Source organism: Mobula hypostoma, chromosome 12 (assembly GCF_963921235.1).
Source record: "Mobula hypostoma chromosome 12, sMobHyp1.1, whole genome shotgun sequence".
Classification (NCBI taxonomy): domain Eukaryota; kingdom Metazoa; phylum Chordata; class Chondrichthyes; order Myliobatiformes; family Myliobatidae; genus Mobula; species Mobula hypostoma.
In genome coordinates, this window is record NC_086108.1 from 19,595,877 (window position 1) to 19,606,309 (window position 10,433).

Consider the following 10,433-nt stretch of genomic DNA (forward strand, 5'->3'; position numbering starts at 1 on the left):
TGCAATAAGTTCTTTAGTCTGTACACGGATCTCCCAGCCGCGTGTCACTTCTGCGGGCTGGAGGAGACCGTGTACCATATGTACGTGGAGTGTGTGAGGCTGCAGCCCTTTTCGCGTTTTTGCGTGGGCTGCTTCTCGCCTTCTGGTTGCATTTCAGTCCCACCCTATTTATATATGGTCATCCAGTAAGGAGGGGGGCACAGAGGGATGAGGATGTCCTTGTCAACTTGCTCCTGGGGCTGGCGAAAATTGCCATCCGTGGCTCCTGGAAAAGGGTGGCAGGAGGTTCTCCCCGGGCGGACTGCCTGGCTATGTTTAGGGGTATGTTCGTGCCCGGGTGAACATTGAAAAGGAATACGCACAGTCCACGGCGACCGTAGAGGTGTTCCGGGACCGTTGGGCTCCGCGGAGTGTAAATGCCATCATTGATGAGGATGGCAATATATTGGTTTAAGATGTATTGTCTGTTTGTAGTGTAGTAAATATGTTAGTCACTGGGTTTGTAAATATTGTATAGCACCGACATTTGTAATAAAGAATTTTGTAAAAAAAAGGCCTTTGAGGGACGCTTTCAGGCAGACTTTGTAACATTTCTTCTGCCCCCCGACTGAGCGCTTGCCCTGACACAGTTCTCCGTACAGCAGCTGCTTAGGCAATCGGCTGTCAGGTATTCTGACCACATGTCCAGCCCACCTGGCTTGGGCTTTCAGCAGGAGGGTGTAGACGCTGCGGAGCCCAGCTCATTCCAGGATTTCCGTGTCAGGGACTTTGTCCTGCCACCTGACGTGGAGGAGCCTGTGGAGACAGCTCAGGTGAAAGTGGTTGAGCTGTTTGGCGTGTCTGCTGTAGACAGTCCAGGTCTCGCTGGCGTAAAGGAGGGTGGTAAGGACCACCGCACAGTAGACCTTCAGCTTGGTGGTAAGGCTGAGTCCTCTCTGCTCCCAGATGTTCTCACAGAGTCTCCCAAGGTGGCGCTGGCTTTGGCAATCCTGTTGTTGACCTTAGCGTCTATGTTCACTGCGCGAGAGAGTATGCTGCCCAGGCAGGTGAAGTTGTCGACTGCCTGGAGGTTCTGGCCCTTCACCGTGATGCGCGGCTCCTGGTATGGCTTTCCTGGGGCAGGCTGGTACATAACTTCAGTCTTTTTGGTGCTGATAGTGAGACTGAAGTTGTCGCAGGCTTGTGAGAAGCAGTCCATTTCACGCTGAATCTCCTGCTCTGTGCTGGCGTTGAGTGCGAAATCATCAGCAACAAGAAGTCTCTGATGACAGTCTCTCGCACCTTTGTAACTACCTGCAGGCGCCTAAGGTTGAACAACCTGCAGTCAGTCCTGTACCTGATGTGGATTCCTTCTTCGTAGTTACGGGAGGTATCTGTCAGCATGGCAGAGAATACCATACTGAACAGAGTCAGGGCAAGAACACAGCCTTGTTTGATGCCATTTGTCACTGGGAAGGCCTCCGACTCGTCGCTGTCATCCAGAACTTTCACCATCATACCGTCGTGGAACTGCCGGACGATTGTGATGAACTTGCTGGGGCAGCCAAACTTCTCCGTGATCTTCCACAAGCCTTCTCTGCTGACCGTATCGAAATCCTTGGTTAGATCGACAAAGTTCACAAAGAGGTCGCTGTGTTGCTCCTGGAATTTTTCCTGGAGTTGGTGCGCAGCAAAAATCATGTCCGTGGTCCCACGTTCAGCACGGAAGCCGCACTGGCTTTCTGGGAGCAGACCTTGCTCAAGATGTTGGAGAAGGCGGTTGAGCAGGACACGGGCCAGAATCTTCCCCGCAATGGACAAGAGGGAGATGCCTCGGTGGTTGTCGCAAGACTGGCAGTTGCCTTTCCTCTTGTAGATGTGGACTATGCTGGCATCTTTCAACTGTTGCGGGACCTGTCCCTTTTTCCACATGGACTGGAAGAGTACAGTCAGCTTTTGCATCATGACAGGGCCTCCTGCTTTGTATACCTCAGCAGGGATTGCATCGGGTCCTGGCGCTTTGCCACAGGAGAGTTGCTTCACTGCCTTCCTGACTTCATCTACTGTGGGGAGGGTGTCAAGGTTCTTGTTAATCTCTACCTGGGGCAGGCAGGCAATGGCCTCGTCGTTGATGTCGGCAGAGCGGTTAAGGACGTTGTTAAAGTGCTCAGCCCACCGATCCAGAATCTGCTTCTTCTCTGTCAGCAGCTGCGTCTCATCTGCGTTGAGGAGGGGCGAGGAACCGGAGGACTGGGGTCCGTATACAGCCTTGGGCACATCATAGAAGCGCCATGTCATGGCTGTCTGCATAGCCCTGGATTTCATCGGCCTCCTTGCTGAACCAGCTGTCCTGCATCTCGCGAAGTTTTTTCTGCACCTTTCTTCTTGCGTTGGTAAAGGCATCTTTCTTGGCTAGCGACGTGGGGTCGTTCTGATGCGCTCTGTAATGTTGATGTTTCTCCGTTAGTAGTGCCTGTATTTCTTCATCATTCTCATCGAACCAGTCTTGGTTTCTTCGGGCTGCTGGTCCGAGATGTTCGAGGGCGGTAGTGTAGACAGTGTCTCTGAAGACCGTCCACTGTTCCTCAACGCTGGTCCCATCTTCCTGTGGTGTGTTTGGCAGTCTGCCTTCAAGGTCATCGATGAATTCTTCTGCAACCCTGCTGCTTTTCAGCTTGGAGACATTCAGCCTCTTTGCAGTCTTCTGCCCTTGGGGTCTTCTCATGGGCAGAATGCGAAGCCTGAACTCGGACACAATGAGGCGGTGGTCTGTCCAGCAGTCGGCACCACACATGGCTCTGGTCACTCTGACATCCATCCCGTCCCTCTTCCTGGTGATGATGCAGTCAATCAGATGCCAGTGCTTCGAGCGTGGGTGCATCCATGATGTCTTCTTACGGGTGGGTAGGCGGAACAGGGCGTTGGTGATGACAAAGTCGTGTGTAGCACATGTCTTGAGGAGCAGAAGGCCGTTGCTGTTACACTTGCCAGTGCCGTGTCTTCCAATGATCCCTTCCCAGGTTTGGTAGTCTGTCCCTACTCTGGCATTGAAGTCCCTGAGAATGATGAGCTTCTCTGACTGTGGGATTGCTGAGATGAGGGCGTCGAGTTCTTCATAGAACTTGTCTTTAATGTCATCTGGGTTGGTCATGGTGGGAGCGTCGCCACTAATCAGCGTAGCACTCTTCTTGTTTGCAAGTGGGAGCTGAAGTGTCATCAGACGGTCGTTGATGCTCTCTGGGTGCTTGGTGAGTTTACGGGCGAGGTTAGAATTGATGGCAAATCCCACGCCTGCTTCTTGTCGTTCAGCGCTGCTGCGACCACTCCAGAAGAACGTGTATCCACCACTACGTTCTGTCAGCTGGCCCTTGTCTGCTCGGCGCGTTTTGCTGAGAGCTGTTATGTCCACATTGTAGTGAGCTAGCTCTTTTGCAACCAGTGCAGTTCTTTTCTCTGGTCTGTCTGCCTTGATGTGATCTCGCAGAGTTCTCACGTTCCATGTGCCAAGGTTGAGCACCATCACTTTCTTCTTCACTGTTGTAGGTCGACCGCTATGAGGGATCCCCACCAGCCGCGGTAAGCTGGCCAGGGTGAAGTGAAGCAGACTATGTTTGAGGCACCTTTTCCAGCCCCTTCCTCCATGGAGGTGAGCAGAGTGATCCGAAAGAGGGCTGCTCAGACACCCAGGGGGCTGCCGAACTCAACTGCTGCTTCGGTCCAGTAGAGAGCGACCCTACGCCCTGGGCCGCCTGTGTGCAGGTTTGTGACTACAGCTTCCAGTGTATCCGTACCTGCTGCTTCGCCACTCCCCCATCGCCACAGGACTTCAGGTTGCGCGTTCGGTTTGAAGTCATGACTTGCGCTTGACTTGGATTACAGTGAGGGAGAGTTGCGCAGGTCGTCAACCTCACTCTCTCGTCCCGGCCTATCTGGACCCAGTGGCAAGACATAGTCGAGAAGGCTGGAGATAGGTCAGGATGCAGTGGATGGCCAGCAGTGTTCTGTGTCTCACTGTGCCCTCTTAGCGCTCCACGACGCATTGCTGAGAATCGGCTTTCTGCCCGTTGAACCAGTGATGGTTTCTTCCGCGCAGTCCGCCGAATTCAGGCTTCACACGCTAGGTAGACAAGCCCTGAGCGTTGTGGGTCTTCGGCGGTTCTTGCGGCATGCTCGCAAGCCTCCCTACCCATTGTTGGACATCCTCATCCGCCTTTGCAGCCGTTGGGAGATGTCTCCTCTTCCGCCTTCGAGCGGGGCCTCGGGCGGGTGAACGAGAGCGTGGGCACCGTGTCGGTGCGGGTGCTGCGCACCTACGGCTCCCACGGCACCATGCTGCTGCCCTACCGGATGGCCAAGGCGGGCGAGAACTTCGTCGGCCTCAGCGGACAGCTGCTCTTCCAGAACGACGAGACCGTTTTTAACAGGCAGCAGGGGCAGGCGGCGGCGGTCGCGACGAGCGGCAGGCCAGCTCCAGGCCTCGGGCCTCGTCCCCTCCGCCCGCCGCTGCCTCGCCACCTCTCACACAAAATGTATGGAGATAATTATTGTCTTTTCTAGTATATATTTTTTGTAAAAGATTGGCTATTTCACTATTTTCACTATTTTAGCAAGTTTGATTTTTGATGCACTTAATAAGCATCCTTGTACGAAAGTCCCAAGCAACTCCAGACATTTTTCCCGTTGGTCGTTATCCACATATCGCAACACGTGGTAATGGCCCTTCCAGCTGTACATTTTAAAGCATGGAACACGCTTTGAGACCCGACAAATTAGATCTCGATCCGCAAACGCCAGAAGCTGGAAGCGCTTTCGAACTCTGCCTGGCCTGCTTCAAATCGTAGCTAGAGGAGATTAAAGTGACCAACCCCGTAGTGATGTGTAGAGTTCTACTGTCCAGGGTCAGTTCACGGGTCTATTCGCTGATCAGAGACCAGCCGAGCTACGATGGCACAATGAGCGCCCTCAAAAGACCAATACCTGCGGCCAATAAACAGCGTCTATGCTCAGCACCGCTTAGCGACACGGCAACAACGGCCTGGGGAATCAAGTGCTGAGTTCGTCCAGGCCCTACGGATGCTCGTGCGGGCCTGCAATTGCCAGGAGCTGACGGCGGCGCAGCATGCAGAACTCCTAGTGAGAGACGCCTTCGTCACGGGGCCCAGGTCAGTGTATGTGCACCAGCGGCTGTTGAAAACAGCCGATCTTACCTTAAGTTCGGCGATCGAACTGGCCGACACACTGGAGGCCGCTCTGCATAACTCCAAGGCTCTGCAGGCATGCGATTCCCCCGATGGCCTCATGGGCGCCGCAGACCCCGCAACCTGCCGGCGAGTCAACTTCAGCTGCCGTCAGTCGCAAGTTCCCGCAACCCGCCGGCGAATCGACCTCGGCTGCTGCCAGTCACGAGTCCACCAAGTGCTACTTCTGCGGACTCGAGAAGCACCCCTGGAAACGCTGCCCGGCTTGACAAGCTACCTGCTCCAGCTGTGGAAAGAAGGGCCACTTCACGAAGGTGTGTAAGTCCAAACCGCAAGCGGGATCGAGCAGCGCCGTGTGCAACACATGGGGGTTGCCATCTTCCCTGCACACCACCACCACATGCGAGACATGGGGGTGGCCATCTTGGCGCCATCTCCCACTGTCTATGACCAACGGGTGCTCACGGGGCATCCCACCGCGCCGGACCAAGACAGTGACTCAACCCTGGCTTCCATGACCCTCGACCAAAGCGCTCCCCACCAGCTCGCAAGGTCAATGATGGACATCCTAGTGGAGGGGCGCAGGACAAGCTGCCTGTTTGACATAGGCAGCACGGAGAGTTTTATCCACCCGGCCACGGTGCAGCATTGCAGACTCATGATACAGCTGGTAAGTCAGAGGGTCACCATGGCCTCCAGGTCGCATACAACAGACATCCAGGGGTGTTGTGTAGCAACACTAGTGGTGCAGGGCACAGAATATCGAGACTTTGTTACTGGTCTTGCCTCAACTGTGTGCCCCTGTGCTATTGGGGTTGGACTTCCAGAGCCACCTGAAAAGTGTGACAATGGAGTACGATGGGCCCCTCCCGCCAATTACTGTCGTAAATCCTCAGTTTTGTAGAGATGCATCACATACCCCGCTGCTGACCACACACACACACAAACACACACCGACTCGCGCATCCCACCCAACATCATGCCAACTGCCGCACTACCGACACCACTTGCGGCCTCTCCACCCTCAAGATCCCTCCCCCACTACTGTTCGCCAACCTGACCCCCGACTGTAAACCTGTGGCAACTAAAAGCAGGAGGTACAGCACGGGGGACAGAGCTTTCATTAAGTCGGAGGTGCAGCGGCTGCTCAGGGAGGGGGTCATTGAGGCAAGCACAAGTCCTTGGAGGGTGCAGGTGGTGGTTGTTCGGAACGGGGAGAAGAATAGGATGGTCGTGGACTATAGCCAGACCATCAATAGGTTCACGCAGCTTGACGCGTACCCTCTACCCCGCATCGCGGATATGGTCAATCAGATAGCACAGTACAAGGTGTACTCAACCATAGACCTAAAATCCGCTTACCATCAGCTCCCCATCCGCCGGGAGGACCACCCTTACATCGCCTTCGAGGCGGACGGCAGGCTTTATCAATTCCTGTGTGTCCCCTTCCGTGTCACGAATGGTGTATCGGGTTTCCAGAGGGAAATGGACCGGATGGTGGACCAGTGCCAACTGAAGGCCACGTTCCCATATCTGGATAACATCACCATCTGCGGTCACGACCGGCAGGATCACGACAACAACCTCCAAAAATTTCTCCAAGCGGCCAAAGCTTTCAATCTCACCTATAACAAGGACAAGTGTGTATTTGGGACCACCCGACTTGCTATCCTTGGGTGTGTCCTGGAGAACGGAGTCATTGGGCCTGACCCCGACCATATGCGCCCCCTGTTGGAACTCCCTCTTTCCAATACCCTCAGAGCCCTCAAAAGGTGCCTGGGCTTCTTTTCATATTACGCCCAATGAGTCTCTAACTACGCAGACAAGGCCCGCCTCCTGGTCAAGTCCACCATATTCCCCCTCTCAGTCAAGGCCCGCGTGGCCTTCAGCTGTATAAAAGGGGACATTGCCAAAGCAGCAATGCATGCGGTGTATGAGGCCATTCCCTTCCAAGTAGAGAGTGACGCCTCCGACTTTGCGCTGGCTGCTACCCTCAACCAGGCGGGAAGACCGGTGGCGTTCTTCTCCCGTACCCTTCAAGGCCCTGAAATTCGGCACTCTGTGGTAGAGAAAGAGGCCCAGGCCATAGTGGAAGCTATTAGGCACTGGAGGCACTATCTCGCCGGCAAAAGGTTCACCCTACTAATTGACCAGCGCTCAGTCACATTCATGTTTAATAACCAACAACGGGGCAAAATCAAAAACAATAAAATTCTGAGGTGGAGAATCGAACTCTCCACCTGCAACTATGACATCATGTACAGGCCTGGGAAGCTCAACAAGCCCTCCGATGCCCTATCCCGGGGAATGTGCGCCAGCGCGCAGGTCGACCGGCTATACGCCCTACATGTAGAACTTTGCCACCTGGGGGTCACCGGGCTTTTCCACTTTGTGAAAGCCAGGAACCTGCCTTACTCCCTTGAGGAAATCAGGACGATGACCAGGGACTGCCAAGTCTGCGCAGAGTGCAAACTGCACTTCTACCGATCCGAAAAGGCACAACTAATCAAGGCCACCTGCCCCTTTGAGCGACTGAGTGTTGACTTTAAGGGCCCCCTTCCCTCCTCCGACCGCAATGTGTACTTTCTTAATGTTATCGACGAGTACTCGCAGTTCCCCTTTGCCATCCCCTGCCCCGATACCACTACCACGTCAGTTATAAAAGCCCTGCACAAGCTCTTCACTCTGTTCGGATCCCCATGCTATATCCACAGTGACAGAGGGTCCTCGTTTATGAGTGACGAGCTGTGCCAATACCTGCTGGCTAGGGGTATTGCAACCAGTAGGACCACGAGCTATAAGCACCAGGGGAATGGACAGGTAGAGAAGGAGAATGGCACAGTGTGGAAAGCCACACTCTTAGCCCTCAGGTCAAAGGGACTGCCGATCTCCCGCTGGCAGGAGGTCCTTCCCGAGGCACTCCACTCCATCCGCTCCCTGTTATGCACAGCCACCAATGCCACCCCTCATGAGCGGCTCTTTTCATTTCCCAGAAAGTCAACCACTGGGACCACCCTACCAACTTGGCTGACATCCCTGGGGCCAGTGCTGCTCCGGAAACATGCGAGGAGCAATAAATACTCCCCGATGGTCGTGAGGGTTCACTTACTTCATGCGAACCCCCAGTATGCCTACGTGGTTTTACCTGATGGGCGGGAGGACACGGTCTCCATGCGCTACCTAGTGCCCACAGGAGCACCGGGCCCCTATCCTGAACACTCCATGGTGACTATTAACCCCGTACCCACCGATGTATGTACCCACGAGACACCGTACACTCCAAACCCTACACAGACACCACACGACACTCACATACTGGGTGCAACGCACACGCACGAGGGATTAACAACACCTAACGTGCTGGCACCTCAAGTCAGGCCGGAGCCAGCACAATCACTGTCGTCGATGCAATCACCACTGGCGCTACGTAGATAGTGGCAATGGACTCGACCGCCTGATAGACTTGACCTGTAAATATACTTGTTTTAAATATTGTCAGTCACTTCACCCCACGGGACTCTTTTTTAAAAATGGAGGGGTGAATGTGGTAAACCATGTATATCTGTTGTAACTGGGTTAACTGTCTGGACACACCCCTCTGTTGACTGCCCCTGTGGCTCCTCCCACAGATTCCTGTACAAAGGTGTTTCGCCTTGCGCCTCCCCCTCAGTCTGGGGGCAGACACTCACCGTGCAGGTTGTATTGTACAGTGAATAAAAGCCTTTTGGTATTTTACCTAACCTCAGTCTTTTGGAGTTATTGAAGGTGCTTCAACCCCCTCCCCCAGCTGCCTATCACCTCCCTCATGGTTCCACCTCCTTCTACTACCCATTGTGTTTTCCCCTATTCTTCCTTCACCTTTCCTGCCTATCCTCTCTCTGCTTCCCCCACCCCCCACCCCTTTATCTTTCCCCTTACTGGTTTTTCACCTGGAACCTACCAGCCTTCTCCTTCCCACCCTCCCCCAACCTTTTTAGGGCCTCTGCCCCTTTCCTCTTCAGTCCTGACTAAGGGTTCCAGCCCAAAACGTTGACTGATAGTTTCCATGGATGCTGCCCGACCTGCTGAGTTCCTCCAGCATATTGTGAGTGTTGCTGAAGAGTACATCTCTTTACCAGGAGAGTTGTGAATCTTCAGAACTCACAACCAGAGGACTGTAGATGATCAAATGTTGACCATATTCAAGGCTGAAGTTGACAGATTTTTGGATAAAACGACAGATATGTGAATTGCTCAGAAAGCTAATCCTTTTGAATAGTGCAATCATCCTGAGGGGCCTTTAGGGCTTGTACTCTGAACAACTAATTGCTCTTCCTGCATTACAATAGTGACCACATTTTAAAACACGTCCAGTTGTAAAGCAGTATGGGATAGTTCAAAACCTTCACAGCTTCTTCCTTACATGCACAATACTGGAGGAACGAGGAGGCCAAGACCCTTCATCAGGACTAACTGAAAGAAGAGCTGGTAAGAGATTTGAAAGTGGGAGGGGGAAATCTCTTACTAGCTCTTCTTTCAGTTAGTCCTGCCGAAGGGTCTCAGCCCGAAATGTTGACTGTACCTCTTCCTGGAGATGCTGCCTGGCCTGCTGCGTTCACCAGCAACTTTGATGTGTGTTGCCTAAGTTGAATGAAGTTATTTGCTTTGGTTCAAGAGCCTGATGGTTGAGGGGTAATAATTGTCCTTAGTGGTGAGAGAAGACAAATCTCGGAGTTGTATACTACATACGTACCTCAATTTAGTAAAAAAAAATGAACCTTTGTGTGAGCACGGAGGCTATTGTACCTTCTTCCTGATGGCAACAGTGAGGAGACAGCATTTCCTGTAGGCTGGGATCCACAATGATGGATGCTGCTTTCCTGGGACAATTTTTTTTAATGCAGATGTGCTCAATGGTGGGGAGGGCTTTACCCATGATGGACTGGCCATATCTACTACTTTTTGTAGGATTTTCCATTCTAGGGCATTGATGGGCAATTTCCATTGATGTAGCCAGTCAATGTACTCTCCACTACACATCTTGTCCAAAGTTTTAGAGTCACACTAAATCTTTGCAAACATCTAAGGATGCAGAGTCGATGCTGTGCTTCCTTCATAATTGTACTTAAGTGCTGGGCTCAGGACGGGTTCTCCAAAATAATAACACCAAGGAACTTAAAGTAGCTGACCCTCCATGAAGACTGGCTCACAGACCTCTGGTTTCCTCCTCTTGAAATCAATAATCAGCTCCTTGGTCTTGCTGACATTAAGTAAAAG